General features: G+C 34.8%; 1 protein-coding gene and 1 pseudogene across 6 annotated transcripts in view; one reads left to right on the top strand and one right to left on the bottom strand.

Annotated features, from left to right (window-relative positions):
* Window positions 1-18607, top strand: part of ROBO1 (roundabout guidance receptor 1) — a 1209462-nt gene that overhangs the window by 536325 nt on the left and 654530 nt on the right. The window lies entirely within an intron of this gene.
* LOC109392897 (coiled-coil-helix-coiled-coil-helix domain-containing protein 2 pseudogene) lies at window positions 9822-10488 on the bottom strand (annotated as a pseudogene).

Raw genomic sequence — 18607 nt, 5'->3', positions numbered from 1 at the left:
TTGCAAAGGCATCCTTTCTTTTCAAGGACTGAGTGAAATTTTCTCTGTCACACATATTTTATTTATTCTTTCATTGCATAAAAATTATTAAGTGCCTATGTGAATAATATATGGCTCCAGGTATTGAGGAGCTAACCATCCAAGGGAGAAGGGGAACAGTTAATCTAAATAAGTTCTTGTTATACAATATGACCAGTGATGTAATAAGGAAACAAACCAAAGTGGGAAATTACATAATGGAAAGAGCATGGACAATGGAATCTGATATGCATGTGCTTAAAATCTTTACTTGGATACTTCTTATCCATAAAACGTCAGTCATGGTAACCCCTGCTTCATGAGGGTTTTGGTAGAACCAATAGTAATAGTTATTTTCCTGTGACATCATAGATATTCAATACATGAATTAGCAGTATTATGAGAGCACTGGACTAAGTGAACATTTTTTTTTTCCTTTTAATAGGAAAGGTTTCTTACTTGTCAGCCTACTTTAGATAATGGGTAAAAAATGAAGAGTATGTAAAAGAAAAACTTATATATGGTAAATGTGATAAGCGATGCTGTTTATAATTTTGTTGAGATTCAAAGAATAATCCACTGTTTTCTTCATGTGCCACTCTGTCACCTTTTGTATTCCATCATTAGCACCTGCCTTCCTACTTGTGAAAAAGTCCACCTGTGGTGGTAACTTTCTGCAGCCTCTCTTTGTCCAGAGGAAAGAACACATACTATCTTATACATCCTGTGTTTTCACTATTTGTCTCATAGCAGGTGCCTAATAAATTGTGTATTTGTTGAATTCTAAAAGAAAATGTTATGAATTTCTTAATTATCAAGCCAACACTTTACCATTCAGGAAATTTCAGGCACTTTCGGAACTGTCATTTAGATACACTCAGTGCTTCCCATGTAGGGAAGGTAACAATAAAAGTATCCTTAACTTTTGAAATACCTGTATTTCTGAAAATCTGATTTTTAAGTTGTTTTTAAAATTATATGTAGTATAATTAATTTTTTAAATTATATCTATCATTAGTTGACATTTTAATATTTGAGGTTAATAGTAATAAGCATGTTTTTTCTCATCAAGGCTAAATTGATATTATACTCAAGAAGGAAACATATTCTTGAAGCTATGTATCTAAATAAAATGAAAAATAATTGAATAGACATTAACAGATATCATTTTAAAACATAAAACAGTACCCTATTATGTTTATGTGGATAGGATGAAGATTTTATAGGTAGGCAAGCCAGATTTTTGAATATTGGGTTTTTAAGTGGAAATACATAGATACTGTAGCAAAGACCTGGTATAGTAATGTCATAAATAAGTGAGACATTTATTTTTTTATATAACAATCTGAGTATAAACAATATAGGTCTGATTTCATGGGGTCGAGAGACACAGGATCCTTTTATCTTTTCCTTTGCCATTCTCAACACAGAACTTTCAGATCTTGTTCCAAAATGGCTGTTCCAACCCCTGCTATCATGTTCACATTCCAGTCACATAAAGAGTAAGAAAGGAGAGGGAGATCCTCCCTTTCAGGCTACCACACAGAGTTTGAACACCATTTCATTTCATATTCCAGTGCCCAATTGCATTTTCATCTTACACCTAGCTGCAAGGGAGTCTACAAAATGCATCTTTCATGAAAAGAAAAAAAAAAAAGCTAACATTCATAGGACTTATTACCAAAAGGATGAGGAGAATTGGATATTAGGGGACAGCTAGCAGCATCTGATACAAGAGTTTAAATCAAGGGGGATTTGACATAGAATTGGCATCATTACTCTAATTCTTATCTTTCAAATTACCCCCAAAGCGCCATTAGAGAAAATGTATATGACTCATATTCTACATAAATATTGGTTATTCTTGCCTGACTAAGTTTAGTTCAACAATCCAATATTGCAGGCCAAGCATATGTCAAAATTCTATTGTTGATTATGAAATAATACCAATAATAACTAACAGTTCATGAGAATTGATTATATGCCAGGGGTAGTTTTAAGCATATTAAAGTATTAACTTATTCAGTTGTACTGCATTTCTTTGAGGAGGATTACTATTATTATGCCAGCTTTACAGATAACAAAAAATAAGGAAAAAAGTATTTCCCTTTTGAATATAAGTGCTAAACATAATTAATAAGTGCATTTTCTTGACTAATAAGGTGTTGAATATATGAATAAGTAAATGGATGAATTGGAGAAGCCAAAACTCACATATAAGAACATAGATATCCAAATGATTGTATCCCCTTGGAAAGAACCGCCTTCTCTCTTGGAGTTTCTAGTGATCAAAAGATTCTTGGCACTCCATTTATGGAGCTGTCTAGAAAGTTTGTGGCATAGTCGTTTGAAAATGTATAATGATGAGAGATACGGTCCTTAGAGGTTGTTTTTATTTCATTTTGTGTTTGGAAAAAATGAAGTCACTCAGGAAAAATCTATTGGAAGATTAAGCTTAGAAGAAAGCAATTTTAGTCAAAAGTAAAGTGTCCTTATAAATTAATGATAATGCTTCTTTCATGTGGCAGATAAATTGATTATTTTTGTACAATCCTAGTCTATTTGGGTTAAAGGTAAAAATTAAGTTTATATATATTTAAAGTAAAAAGAAAAAGTTATGTCCATACATGTGGTAGCAATTCAAATATTTTTCAGAGGCAAAGACATTCTTTGGCATGAATATTTACAGTGAAAAGCTTGGCTTTATAGTTCTCTCCCCCAGTTATCAAAATAATAATAATAATAATAATAATAATAATAATAATAATAATAATATCAACAAAAAACACAAACATTTAGCATGAGTACACTGAAAGGCCAAACAGGTTTAAATGTTTAACACAGTCTTCCTTAACTGAAATTTGATCATAAATCAATGCTACTGGTTTGTATAGAAAAGAGAATAGCAAGACATGAGTCTAGAAACTGGGCAGGAGCTTGATTTTAGGGCTTTTGTGCTGTGTTAGTGATTATGAGGTTTATCCTTAAGGGGAGTGATATGAGCTGATTTCTGTATAAGTAAAACAGTCTACAGGACTAAACTACAATATGGAAACTACTGTGTTTCTCCATGTATAAGACACACCATTTTTCAAAAAATTTGGGGTCTAAAAACTGGGTGTGTCTTATACAGTGGTTATAGACTTTTTTACTTGCATTTCCCGCTTTTTTCACCCCTGTTGTCTTTATGCTCATTTTTTTGCACTTGTTACCGGTATATTACGGTAGGTTATGCTTTGCCATGTTTTGCCCAGAAATGGTCAGAAAAGATTTTCGTACAGTGCTGAATTCAAGTTAAAAGTGATTCAGTTTGCAAAAGTAAATGGAAATTGTGCTGCTGAACATAAGTTTGGTCCTCCTCCAACTGAGAAAACAATCTGAGACTGGCTATGGGAAGAAGAAACCCTACTGAAAACGCCACGGCAGAAGAAGGCCATGAGAGGCAATATATGAAGACAGTGATTCGTCATCAGATACAGATGAGGACAAGCTAATGGTTGGGAGTTTTGACAATGATGAGGAGCTGTATGAATTTTATGATGAATAAAACTTGAGTTCAATAACTTTATGTAATACTTTTTTTTTTCAAATTTTGGGCTCCAAAATTAAGGTGTGTCTTATACATGGGAGCATCTTATACATGGGAAAATTCGGTAGATTTGAAGCAGAGAACTTGCAACTAGAAGCTAGTAGACAATTGAGATAGTTCATGGGGCAGACAATGGAACCTAAAGCAAAGCAGGTATGTTGGGCAGGGAAAGAGGAAATCCCTTTGAGAGAGTAAGAAAAGACTTAGATACCAATTATCCAATCAGGACTTGAAAAAGGGAGGAGTCAAGAGTGATCCCTAGGGTTTTTCTTGGCCATCACAGTAGCATCATAGTTGCTCACTTTTATTGAGCACTTGATGTCAAGTAGTTGGTGAAGTCTTCATATTTATTACTTTATTTAATGCTCAAACACAAACTACTATGATGCACTCTTTATAAATTAGGAAAGTGGAATTTGGAGACATTAAGTCATTTCCTAGGTCAGAGTATTGAACCTCTATCAAAGGGTTGGCCACTTTGCCTTAGGGGGGATTAGAGAGCTAGACAGGAGGAGAACTTGTGAGAACAGGATTTTAGAGATATTACCTTGGCAATCACATGAAGGGTATTACGTTTCCAGATATTTTAAATATACAGATTTGTCATTTAAAAATCCAGGACTTTGGAGGCAGGGTGGAGTACAGGTGATGTTTTCAGTACCCTTTATATTGTACATCTACAATCTTCTGTTTTAGCTAATGCTTAAGTACATTTGCATAATTGCTAAATTCAGAGCTGCTAAGTTTACAACGAGATATTACTCAAATTCTTTGCTATATTCTATTTTAAAAATAGATACTACTAATTTTTTTTTCAACTAGATAATTGAAAATTTGCTAACTGAATGAACTTTTACATGGTTTTGAAATTTGTTTCTTCACTTGATGTTAATGTTTTCAGACATAGACCAAATTTTATTTCCTGAAGCATCAGGGAAGCCTGAGCAAGGTGAAAAGGCAACAGGAGTGGGAGGGTGTATTGTGCCGAGGCCTAATGGCATGATGCATGTAGGTCAAGCTTGGCAGACGGCCATACTACATTCTTGGGACAAACTCTTGATAACGTTCTCTGTTTTACAACACATGTCAGTGTCTTTACAATATCAGCTTCCGAGTGGGCTACTTTTGTCTTAATCAAGTAAATTTGATCATGGTGTTGCTATTACTGGAATTTGGGGGATCCAAGCACTTGGGTTGATAAAATGTTTCTCAGTAAGATTTTTTACTTTTATTTCTTGTATACTTAAATGCAGCAACAGGCTGCTCAAGAATAATTGATTTTTCTGCATTATTTGGCAGAGTATTATTTGAAAAAAGTAAAGTCTGTGATTCAGATAGAATGATTATTGGAGAAGTTGACCTAAGAGTTTTCAGCAATTTCTGCCATTGAAACCAAAAGTCATTCTCATTGAACATAATACTCTTTGCCCTGGGTCTGCTGATTTTTAATGGCTCCTGGTTCCTCCAGGGTGTCTCTGAATTTTGAGTACAGTTTTAAGAACATTATTACCAAAATAACATTGAGCTTTTTCAAACCCATGTATTTCATTTGTCCTAATTTTCTTCCTGTTGAGAGCAATTCAAGTATTAGTAAACTAGGATGCTTTATAACCTCTTTTTCTTTTCTACCATTCTTTGAGTGTACTCAAACTCATGATATTTTTAATAATCAAGTTTAAGCTATGGAATGTCACTGTTATTGTAGTAAAAGTTTAATACCTATCCAATATTCTTTCCTCCTATGTTTTCATTTAACTTGCAATGTCAGCCAGTAAATTAAATCTGTACTCTTCACTGTCCTTATCTAATTTCAAATATTTTTAAGTACATTATTCTATTCTCTCCTTGTTATTATTAAAGAAAAAAATAAGATTGAACCTGTGATGCCACAGAGCTTACGCTTTCTCTCTCTTTTAGATACATCTTTGCAAATAGCATAAATCTGGCGATGTGTTATTCAAAGGGCAGAATACTCATTCAAATTCTAACACTAAATAGTAAATTGACTAAATAATATCTAGCAAGCCAAAAGTAAAATTAATGACTCATTCAAACAGTCCTTGTGCAAATGGATTTTACCTCGTTGGCAGTTTGAAAAAAAAAAAAACGTTGTTCTCGGAAGATCTTAATTTGCATACATCAGTGGAAGCCACTGCGAGTTAGGGGTATATCCAGGTGGAAAATGTAAACTGGAAAGGATCCCTGTCCATTTGGAATTTAGCATCAGGGAGCCACCAGGAACTGGCAAATGTTGTGCCATGAAAATGCTGGTCCTGCAGCTGGACTGCCATGACTTGTAAAGGGAGATAAGGCAGTGAAGAGGGTAAGCAGAGGGGGCAAGTAGAGATCATCTGTGTGGTTTATTTTATGTTTATTTGTTTATTTGTTAAAGATGGAAATGTGTTGAGTGTGTTCATAAAGGGTTCCGTATTGATGGAGAAGTGGAACATATCACAGAGCGTGCGAATAATCAAGTGACCAAAGAAGCTAAGAAGCAGAAGTCTGGAGCACCGCCTTGGGGAAGGGAAGCGGCGAGGAGGATACTTTTTCTAGTATAAGAGGCAGAAGGACAAAAGGATAGGTGGGAGGATATCAGACCATGCCTGTAGGCTTGAAGTCAGGAACTGATGGGCTGCTATCTGTGTTCTCTGTGAATGGGAGGCTCTGTCCTCAGCTGCAAGATAAACAGAAGTCACCGAGTGGCATACTGGAGATTAGAGGTAAATCAGCAATATTGGAAATAGCCATTATGAATAAAATGGAAGTGAGCAGGCCTAGGTTATTATAGTCAATAAACTAAAGAAATAATTATCCACTTTTTAAAAATAAATTATTTAAATTTTATAGACATGTCAGTCCCCCCCTATACATCTATAAGAATATATTGGGTAGAAAAGCTAAGAAACTTTCAAAAAAAAGTCCAAGCTTAAATGCATAAGGGTTTGGACTAGGGTAGTGGCAGCAAAAATACATCAAAAGACTGGATTTGTCTAAATTAGGAAATTAGGAAGGTTTAATACTCTAGGAGACTTGTCAGGGAATGAAGGAAAGGTGAACGTATATATTAGTATTTCCTCATGTGTTACAATATTGTTTGAACTAAGTAGCATTCTTCCTTAAATGAGGAAAATTAACTTGGTAATTATTAAACAATAGTTTCTGTCAGTTTAACTTATTTTATTCTTAATTCTCATTTGTTATAGGAACTGCTTACATTTTCTTTTATACTTAACATGATACCTCACTCAGTTGACCAGAGCTATTTGTGATATTTGAGGCTCATAAATGAGTGTCCACAATAGTATATCATGGGATAAACCATATTATTATCACTATTTTTATCAGTGCTACATCTTTCTTTTATATAGTGTACTATATTTATAATTTAATTTAGCCCTTATAATTTTAAAAAGTAACCTTAACAAATTTTTTTTAAATCATTTCTTTTTTTTAACTTTATTGGGGAACAGTGTGTTTTTCCCAGGACCCATCAGCTCCAAGTCAAGTTGTTGTCCTTCAATCTTAGTTATGGGGGGGTGCAGCTCAGCTCCAAATCTAGTTGCTGTTTTCAATCTAGTTTCAGGGGGTGCAGCCCACCATCCCATGTGGGAACCTTGTTGTTAAAAGCATGCACTCTAACCAACACAGCCACCTGCCCGCCCCAATTTTTTTGTATTTTTTTAACACACCAATAGAATTAATTTTAAAATTTAAATATTTGTTCCTGGAAATCAGATTCTGAGTTGGAGATCTCTGTGCAAGAGCAAAACTAGGGAGTGCCGTCAAGAACAAAAATTAGAAAGTGGGGGGATTGGTGAGAAAAGGAAACAGGACTGGAAAGAGAAGCTGAACTGTGATGTAGTTGAAGCAGAGGCCACAGATTATCCTACAGGCAACTCTGAATCTGGAGAGCCTTGAGATTTTTCCCAAATCCAGGTGCAGGAGCCTATACTCACAATTCATTTGATGCAGGCTATCCCCAGAAAACGTGAGGTGACCTTGGATACAGTGTCTCTTTTCAGTCAAGGTCACATCTTGCAGTGGAAGTCAGCTCACTGCTTTTCCTGCCAACACTTCCAGTAACTGGGGTATAGCGGGGTGCCAAAAAAATGTATACAAGTGGACAGACACTTTGGTCAACGTTGTTCAAGCAGTAGTTGGCCGTAATCAGAAGTGTCTGGACACTGATGGTAACCACTTTGAGCACCTCTTGTAATTGCAGAAGTCAAACATGACTTGTATTCATCTTTTGTTATCAGGATATATTATTACAATTTTAAGTTTTTTCTTTCTTAAAATGTGTGTACATTTTTTTTTGCATCCTCTGTATATTCTGAAAAGGGAGTCTGCACAATACACCAGAACTCCTACTACAATTACAAAATAATTTATTAAGAAAAAGCCAACATTATTTCTCTCCACCCCCAATATCATTATCCAAATGCAACCACTGCTATTTCCTCTTATTCCTTTTAATCTTTCATGATGAGTAGTATCTAAATAATGTGCTTGGGTGACAAATTTTATCAATTTGAAATATTATTAAAAAAGACAAATATGTTTTTTCTCATGTCTTCTGATTTTTTATTTAGGTTTTCCTTTATTCTCAATATAATTACAGCACTATTTGTATTTCTTTGAGGTTGGTCTTCCCCTAAAGTCTAATCAAGGTTCAAAGATGGGTGAAAATGAGGATTTACACTTTGTTCAAATATGCTTTATTTGGGTTAATTTTTAAAGTAGCAAATAGAGCAAAGGATAAGACTGTGAGAAAGCTGTAGGTAGGAGGATTTGTTTCCCTGTGACCGTGCATGTTTCTAGTAGCACTACACCTGGATTAGGTTCAATGGATGTCAGGAGCGAGGTTTTCGCGGGAGAGACAGCGCCAAGAACTTAGGTTCTCTGCCTTTGATACCATCAGTTACATCTCAACCCTCATTCAGGTCCACCTCTCAACTTCTGGGCCAGATTTACTTTGACCATAGCTGTTGTCTATGCTTATCTATAGGTTGTATTTAAAAGTTTTAAATTATTAAGCATAGTTATAGTATTATTATTTGTCAAAATTGTTTAGAGCAGAGTCTATTTTGATGGAATTACATTTCCTCATCTATGGTTCACGTTATGCCATTTTTACATTTTCACCAACAGACAGAAATCAAGTCCCCCTTTGGGGGCTTTATATGCATTATTTGAGCCATGACTTTAATGTACATTTAAAATTTTAGGTTTATGCCTTTTCTTTCTTTCTTTCTTTCTTTCTTTCTTTCTTTCTTTCTTTCTTTCTTTCTTTCTTTCTTTCTTTCTTTCTTTCTTTTCTCTCTCTCTGCTTTGCTTTAGTTATTCTTTTTTTTAATTATCAGAAGAAATCCACTTATTTAGAAAAAAAATTCTTAGGACATTACCATTTTTTCATTCTGTCACCTCTCTCTCTCTCTCTCTCTCTCTCTCTCTCTCTCTCTCTCTCTCTCTCTCCACCCCTCTCTCCCTCTCTCTCTCTCTCTCTTACTGGAACTCACTGTGTCAGAGACTTACCATCTGAGGCCTTACCTCTTCTTGGTAAATGTAACTGATTGTTTCCTATGCCATCTAAGCCATCTTCGGAGTTATCATTCCAAAGGTGCCCTTCTTATATTCCACTCATGGCTTCCTGTTCTCAGTTTATTCCCTTATTTTTCTGTGTTGTACACTCAAATAACTTTTTACCAAAGGTGAGTGAGAAGTAAACTTTCTGAGTTCTCATTTGTCTTACAGTTTCTATCACATGATTAATGCTTTGGCTATATCCTGAATTCTAGGCTGAAAATTATTTTCCTTTGTAACTTTGAAGATATTGCTCCATTATTTTCAGGCATTAAGTTTGCTGAAATTTGAATTATTATTATTATTATTATTAATTATTTTTATTTATTTTTTTTTGTAGATGGGCTTTTTTTTTCTTCTTATGTGAATGATTTTAGAATCTTTTGTGCTTTCTTTTCCTTTTTTTGGTAGGGGAAAGAAAATCAGTTTATTCTATGTCATTCATAAACAATAATATCACAAAAGCTGGTGTAAGGAGGCCACACAAACATTTACTCAGCCCCAAACTCAATACCATCTCATTGAACTTCTATATGGTTACAAATACCCTGTCCATTGAAATTCTGCAACAAGGAAGCTATTAATACTAGAGGAGAGTTTTGACAGGTGGTTTTATACTTTACACTTTCACTAGCAATTATATTTTTATACTAAATTAACTTGGTCATGAGAGATGAGTTTCCATGTCTTCAATCTGAACTTCTTTATTAGGCTAATCCATTTGCAAATCTGCACTGTTTCAGCACCTCGCTGAGACTGTCACAAAGCTTAAGGTCGCCCTGGTTCTGGGCACACTCCAAAAATTCTCTCATCTCATAGCGGCATGGGCCAAACTGCTGCTGCTTCTGGTATACCGGCCGGGTTCCCTGAGGCTCCTGGTGAGTGATGTCAGGCCTTGCGGGCTCAGCATTACTTCCTTCACCAAAGCCTCAGTGATGGCGTGACCTACTGCGTGGCCAACAGCAGACCCTACAGCCACACCAGCCGCAGCGGTTGCCGTCTGGGCCATCAGACCTGGCTGTCGGGGTGCCGGAGCAGGTGAGCCAACAGCAGGTGGTGGAGCTGCTGCTGGCGGCTGAGTCGCTGGCGCTGGCCTGGACACAGCTCTCATCTTGCGGCTCCCGACTGGCCGGAGGGGCCGTGCAGGATGTCTGCTTCGGCTTCCGTGCAGCATCGCAACTGCCCGACTGCTCGGCGTCTACGAGGGAGAGACTCGGAGGAGAATCCAGTTTTCTAGAATAGGTTTGGCATTTGATCTTTTCTTTAATCCTGTCATGCTCTTGATTGGGCCTTTCCATCTATTCAAAGACTAGTGTTAGCTCTAGAACATTTGTTGATTTGTCCCCCTGAGTTTTCTCACTTCCCTATAAGACAATCTTATTAGGCAAAGATTAGATCTCTTGGATTGACTCACTATATCTTTTATGTTATCCTTTATATTTCTACTTTATATTTTTGTACTGTTTACTAGGAAATTGCCTAAACTTTATTTGTTTGTGTGTGTGTGTGTGTGTGTGTGTGTGTGTTTTAAGATATAGAAGATCGCCTTAACTTGCTTTTTTTATCAACTTTTTAACCTGTGGGAAGGAGGGCATACCACATAGCTAATGACTCCAAGTCTCCTTTGTTCTTTGGTTGTCCTTCTTTCATTGAAAAGTAGGGGGAAAAAGACATTATTCCTGCCCCATTGGAGTTTAATATTTAGTTGGGACAATATATCAGTTATCTATTGTTGTATAGCTAAAGGCTCAACACTGAGTGACTTGAAACAACTGCCTTCCACTTGGCTCGTGATTCTGCAGGGTGGAAATTTGGGCTGGGCAGTGTTCATGGTCTGGGAGCGGTTCAGTTGACCTCTCCTGGGGTCTCTCAAGTGACTTCAATTAGATTAGGGTCAGCAGAGGCTAGCTAGTTCCTGATGGCCTTGGCTGGTAGGTCTAGGAGATGGGAAGTCCGAAGCCTTTCTCCTTTTGTTGCCTTATCCTTTCGCTGGCTCATTGGGGCTTATTCTCATAATGGGAGCAGGGCTCCAAGAGTAAATTAGAAGGCAAAGTGTAGCATTTTTCCTGTCTCTACTTATTTTACATTTGTTATTATTACATTGTCCAAAGCAAGTCACATAGCCAACCCCAGAGTCAACATGGCAAGGGACTATACAAGGTTGTGAATGAAGGGAGCATGATAAAACTGGAGTTCCCACTGCAATAATCTATCAGAGATAACATATAAGACCAGAAATAGAAGACAGAAACATTCTTTAAAAAATATAAAATTAAACCCATAATTTTTGTGTTATAATGTGGTATATTCTAGACGAATTCAATGAAAAAAAGAGCTTGACCATCCTAGAGAAAGCTTCATAAAAATCATAAAAGCTTCATAAAAACTTATTAAAGATCATGGATGAATTTGGATAAGCCAAAAGCGACGTGCAGACTCATGGGGACATTAAAGATGTGGGAGATCAGAGGGGAGTCATGTCATTTCATGACATGTTATTTCACTAAACTTCGGATTTTCTATGTGAAGACTAGAAGTGATGGTGGATAGTCAAATTAAGATTAGTTGCCAGAAGACCATGAATAGCTGATTGGAATACTCAATTGTTGATGACATTTTAGCATTAGGTAAAATGAAAAAGTCCCTGGTGTCAAATATATACTTTTTGAAATTAGAAAGTTCTCAATTATTTTCCAGAAAGATCTTTCATAAGGAAGATTATGACTGGAGAGTTAAGGACATCAGATATTTTGAATAAATATATAAACTAAGATTTATTCTGGACTAAAAAAAACCTAATGTTTACTTTTATGTTTATCTTATTTTTTAGCATATTGGAAGATATCTTTCAAAGACAAGCACCAAGCTATTTAGTTTAATGTAAATATAGGCCAGCACCCTATTTTTGAAGGCACTAGTAAAACTCACATAACTTTTTTCTGAAATTGACACAATTTTAGCCTGTCTTGATGCCAGTCATATAACTAATACTTCTCCTTCATTGTGATCAGTTAGTCTAATTTATATAGGATTTTTAGCCAAAGAATTGTACTTCACTGACAAAAACAAAACTATTTAATATTATCTGCTAAATATTATTAAAATAAAATAATGCATTTGGAATTATTTAGATTATGCACTTAAATTCCCTATAATACAATAAATCAAGACCTGTGTTTAAGAAAAAGTTAAATGTAAGTTTCAATTTTTACTCAAGGAATATATATTTTATTTAATGAATTATAAACATTTTTTAGCCTATCTGGCTATCTTCATTTTACATGATGTTATTGGGAAATATACATATATAATGCTAAGTATACTATCCTTATTGATATTAAATTAATTTAAAAGACTTAAGGATTGCATTGGTTTTGGGGTTCAATGGGGTAAATTACTAAACAGATACTTGCATTAACTGTTTTTGTTCCTGAAAATGAAATTAGTTGGTGTCATTGATAATTAGTGTAGTCTCTACTATAAGTGATCAATGCCTTGCAAGTTTTATCATTTGCTATTTCACAAAACTCATCTTTGAAAGGATATGTGATCTAAAACAATTGGAGGTTAAAGAATCTCTTCATATTTATCCTGAGTTGTATGTATAAGTAAAGTATATAAATTACATGACCATAAAATACAGTCCATTTCTAGACATGAGCCTTAGCCCTCTTCTAATTTGGACAAATATTTGTAGCCACTTGTGAGAATGAAAGCATTAACCTTTCCACATAAACAGGCTTTAAAAAAAGAAAGAAAGAAACCATGGTGTCAACTAGAAATAATACTGCTCTCTTGCACTAAATTTTTAGTATATCAAAGTAAGATCTCATCGTCTGATTGTTCCAAATATACCCTCAAATAGCTTCTCATCTTGTTTATTGTCCTTATCACAAGGTGCAGGATACTTCACATTTACATTAATCACAAAACTGTCAGAGTATTGATGTTTCACACTATTTGCAAAGGTCCTTAATCTTTCCCTGGGTTTGGAGAACCCTGAGTGACCTTTCAGAAAATAGGAATAACTATAACTATATGCAAAAAGTGTCTGCTTTTGCAGCAGATTTGAGCTATTTCTCTTGTCCACACTCTCCCAAGCTCTTCTCTTATTTTTCTTCTTCTTTTTCTTCTCCTTTTCTTCCTTCTCTCCCTCCTCCTTCTTTTTCTCTCCCCCTACTTTGCATACACACTCATTTGCATATATAAGCACTTAGGGATGGACAGAGAGTGTCTATGAATTAATAACATTGATTTTTCTCCCTGTCATTTTAGTAGAAGTGAACTTTATTACAAAATTCTGTAGCAAACTATTTCAAAATTTTAAGGTTCAATAAACTAGTCTTGTACCATCAATCATGATTTTTGTCTGCAAAACAAAGACCCTCATTTAAAACAACATCAGTAGCACACTTTCTTTGAAATTAATCTGTAGTGTCAAATTTAAAGGAATCCCATACAGATGGAGTAATATCAGGAAAGAATTTTGATATGCATTATTATGCTTATTTCCTTTAAGGTATGCAAGTATAGTAATTGATAATAACATTACTAACAATGACATTATATGTGTATGTTTATGATGTATCAAGAGCTATTTTAAGCATACTACATCCATCAACGTCTTTAAGCTGCAAAACAACTCCATGAATGAAGGTTGATTTCATAGTTGAGGAAACTGAAACAGAATAAAGTCACATAGCAGAAAAGGATAGAGCCAGTTGTTTTGTTTTGTTTTGTTTTGTTTTGTTTTGTTTTGTTTTGTTTTGTTTTGTTTTGTTTTGGCAGGGAGAGGTACTGTTTTTGCTTTTCTTTCTTTCTGATGCACAGTTAATATAATCGCCTATGGGGCTGAGGGATTTTTTAACTTATTAAAAAGTATAGAATAGTTTAAGAATAGTACAAGGATAAGTATATCACAAACAACAGCCATAACCTTATCCATCTATTAACATTTTACCCTAATTTTTCCCTTTTTTTACAACACCTCAACTTATATTTCCTAAGAATAGGAATATTCTTACATAATCACAGATGAGTCCTTAATTTCAGTAACATTAACATACATACAACAACTTTTCTTTAATCTGTATCAATTTTTTCAACTGACCCAATAATTCCTCCATAGTATTTTCTTACCAACAGTACGTGATCCAGTCTAGCATCAGGCATCGCATTTAGTTTTAATGTTTCTTTAGTCTCCTTTAATCAGAACATTTCCACTGCATGTCTTTGTTTTCATAACATTGACATTTTTAAGAATACAGTGAGCCTGTGGTCTTACTTACAAACAAGTGGTAATTGAGAGGCTGGTGGTGAAAGAAACAGATCTGAAGGAAAACTTTAACATGAAGTGAAGGTCTATGAAAATTTTACTAGACATGCTAAGATCACCTTGCAAGATCAAATAGTTAATTAAGATAATGGTAACTAAGGAGGTAATTAAGATAGTTGAAACTAGATTTATTCTGATCTTTTAAGGAAATCTAAATATACTTTAAGAAAGTAGAATAATTACTGCACACATTGCCAGCTTTCCACTAAACCTAAGTGTCAAACTCAGCAGAAGAAAGTTCCTAAATCTCTCAAGCCACTCTGGCAAAAATGACACAGTGTATAAAATGAACTGACTAATTAATTAATTAGTTAATCAAACCTACCCACCTATAAGTTTATATTGATTTGCTTGTTTCTTTGATATTACCCAGATTGAATATATAGAATTCACCTTGCAAGATCAAATAGTTAATTAAGATAATGGTAGCTTAAACAAAACTGCTGGCAGTGGAGATAGAGAGAAGTGGATGAATTTGAGTGTAATTTACAGCCTGAGATTGACAAGATTCTGTGATGAATTGAACATGGGAGGTGAGCTGTAGTGCAAGACCAGGGATGAGTCCTAAGCTCCAACTTTGCATATCAAATTCAGTGATGTCATTCCGTAAACCAGACAAAGAAGGTAGATTACCAGGTTATGGGAGAGAAGGTCAAAAATTTGGCTGGGACATAGTCTCTTCTTAGATATTTAGAGAGCAAGACTGTATTATATGTACAAATCTGAAACTCAACAAGCAGGGTTGAGGTGGAAAAACGATTCTGGACATCACTGGTATGTAGGTGATAGTAGACATATGGAATGTGGAAAAGTTGCCCAGGAAGACTCTAGAGAGAGTGAAGACTAAAGAAGCCATGGCATACATAGCCTTGAATAATGCTTGGTGGAGGATGGTTAGATTGCCAAGGAGCTAGGAGTGAAACAGCAGTCATGCAGGAGTAAAACCAGAAAGGGTGTGTCACAGCAAACTAGAAAGGACTGAAGGAATTAAGAACTATTCACCATTGTCAAAGGCTGCCAAGAGAAAAAGAAGGTAAGTGTTGAAAAATGACCTTTAACTTTGGAATCATCCTGGTGCTGATGACTTTATCCAGAATTTTTACTGTGGAGTTATGCATGTAGATTCCAGGTTTGAGTGAGAGGTCATAGGAAAATGATAATGAGGAAAATTAGTCAAAGAATAGCGTTTTATTTTTTTCAGTTCTTTTTCTAATTTTTAACAATTTATTTTTCAATTACCATTGTCATACAATAGTATAATAGTTTCAGGTGTACAAAGCAACATAGTGATTAGATATATATGCTATTTATATGTGATAACACAATAAGTTTATTACCCTGTACAGTTTATTACACTGTACATAGTTATTAAAATATTATTGACCATATTCCCTGTGCAGTACTTTACATCCCTGTGACTATTTTTTTTCAGTTATAGTTGACATTCAATATTATTTTATATTAGTTTCAGGTGTACAGCATAGTGTTTAGACATTTATATAATTTACGAAGTGATTTCCCCAATAAGTATTATATGTATAATATGCACCTGACACTACACATAGTTTTTACAACATTATTGACTATATTCCCAGTACTGTATTTTACATCCTGGTGACTATTTTGTAACTATTGATTTGTGCTTTTTAATCCCTTCACCTTTCTCACCCAGCACCCAACCCGCTTTCATCTGGTAACCATCAGCTTGTTCTCTGTATCTATGAGTTTGTTTCTGCTAGGTTTGTTTATTTATTTTGGTTTTTAGATTCTACACATTAGTAAGATCATGAGGTATTTTCCTTTTAAAGTCTGACTTGTTTCACTTACCATCATACCCTCTAGGCCAGTCCATGTTGTCACAAATGGTAAGATTTCATTCTTTTTTATGGCACAGTAACATTCCATATATGTACCAGATCTCTTTAGCCAATCATCTGTTGATGGGCATTTAGGTTGTTTCTGTATCTTTGCTATTGTAAATACCATTGCAATAAACATAGGGGTGCATATGTCTTCTCTAATTAGTGTTTTGGATTTCTTAGGATAAACACACAGAAGTGGAATTGCTAGGCCATAAGATAGTTCTGTTTTAAAATTTTTGAGGAAACTCCAAACTGTTTTCCATAGTGACTGCACCAATTTGCAATCCCACCAACATTGCATGAGGGTTCCCTTTTCTCCACATCCTCACCAACACTTGTTGTTTGTTAATTTATTGATGATGGCCTGACAGGTGTGGTGATATCTCATTGTGGTTTTTATATGCATTTCTCTGGGGATTTGTGACCTTGAGCATCTTTTCATATGTCTATTGGTCACCTGTATGTCCCCTTTGGAGAAATGTCTACTCAGGTCCTCTGCCCATTTTTTAATTGGTTTGTCCGGGGGGTTTTTTGTTGTTCTATTTTTGGGGTTTTTTTTTTGGTTTTGAGTTGTATGAGTTCTTTATAAATTTTGTATATTAAACCTTTATCAGATGTATCATTGGCATACATCTTCTCCTTTTCAGTAGAATGTCATTTTGTTTTTTTGGTGGTTTCTTTTGCTGTGCAAAAACTATTTAGTTTGATGTAGTCTCCTTTGTTTTTTTTTTCTTTTCCCTTGCCTGAAGGGGATATATCAGAAAAATATTACTAAGGATAATGCCAGAGAGTTTACTGCCTATGTTTTTGTCTAAGAGTTTTATGATTTGGGGCCCTATATTTAAGTCTTTACTCCATGTTGAGTTTATTCTTGTATTTGACTAGGAAGGTGGTCTAGTTTCATTTTTTTGCACGTTATCTGTCCATTTTTCCCAGCACCATTTATTGACTAGACTATCTTGATCCTATTGTATATTTTTGCATCCTTTGTCATACACTAAATGACTGTACAGGCATGGGTTTATTTCTGGGCTCTCTAGTTTATTCCATTGGTCTATGTATCTGTTTTCATGCCAGTATCATGCTGTTTTGATTATTATGGCCTTGTAGTATAGTTTGATATCAGGTAGTGTGGTACCCCCAACTTTGTTCTTCTATCTCGAGATTGCTGTGGCTATTCGGGATCTTTTATGGTTCTACATAAATTTTAGGATTACTTGTTCTAGTTCTGTGAAAAATGCCATTGGCATTTTGATAGAGTTTGCAATAAATCTATGGATTGCTTTGGGTAGTATGGACATTTTAACTATATTAATTCTTCTTCTCCATGAGCATGGTATATGTTTCCATTTATTTGTATCTTCTTCAGTTTCTCTCTTCAATGTTTTATAATTTTCCAAGTACAGGTCTTTTACTTCCTCAGTTAAATTTATTCTTGGAATTTTTTTAATGCAATTGTAAATGGGATTGTTTTCCTAGTTTCTCTTCCTGATAGTTCATTATTAGTGTATAAAAATGCAACCCATTTCTGAATATTAATTGTGTATCCTGCTACTTTACTAAATTTATAAGTTCTAAGAGTTTTTTGGTGGAATCTTTGGGGTTCTCTACATATAGTATCCTGTCATCTGCAAGTAATTATAGTTGTACTTCTTTCACAATTTGGATGCCTTTTATATCTTTTTCTTGTCTGATTCCTTTGGCTAGCACTTCCAGTACTATGTTGAATAAAGGTAGTGAGAGTGGACATCCTTGTTCCTGGTCTTAAGGAGAATGCTTTTTATTTTACCCCATTGAATATAATATCAGCTGTGGGTGTGTCACATATGGCCTTCATTATGTTAAGCTATGTTCTATTTCCATTTTGCTAAGTTTTTATCATTTATAAATGATGGTGAATTTTGTCAAATAATTTTTCTACATCTATTTTGTTTATGTGATACATCACCTTAATTGTTTTGCATATGTTGAACCAACCTTGCATTGTGGGAATAAATCCCACTTGATCTTTTTTAATGTATTGTTGAATTTGGTTTACTAATAACCCTTGAGGATTTTGGCATCTATGTTCATCAGGGATACTGGCAAATATACATGCCTTTGTCTGGTTTTGGAATGAGGGTAACGGTGGCAGCCTTCCCTCCTGTTGAATTTTTGGGAATAGTTAGAGAAGAATAAGTGTTACTTCTTCTTTGAATGTTTGGTAAAATTTACCTATGA

This window comes from Hipposideros armiger, unplaced genomic scaffold (assembly GCF_001890085.2).
Source record: "Hipposideros armiger isolate ML-2016 unplaced genomic scaffold, ASM189008v1 scaffold_355, whole genome shotgun sequence".
Taxonomy (NCBI): Eukaryota; Metazoa; Chordata; class Mammalia; order Chiroptera; family Hipposideridae; genus Hipposideros; species Hipposideros armiger.
This window is presented reverse-complemented; position numbering and strand designations above follow the sequence as displayed.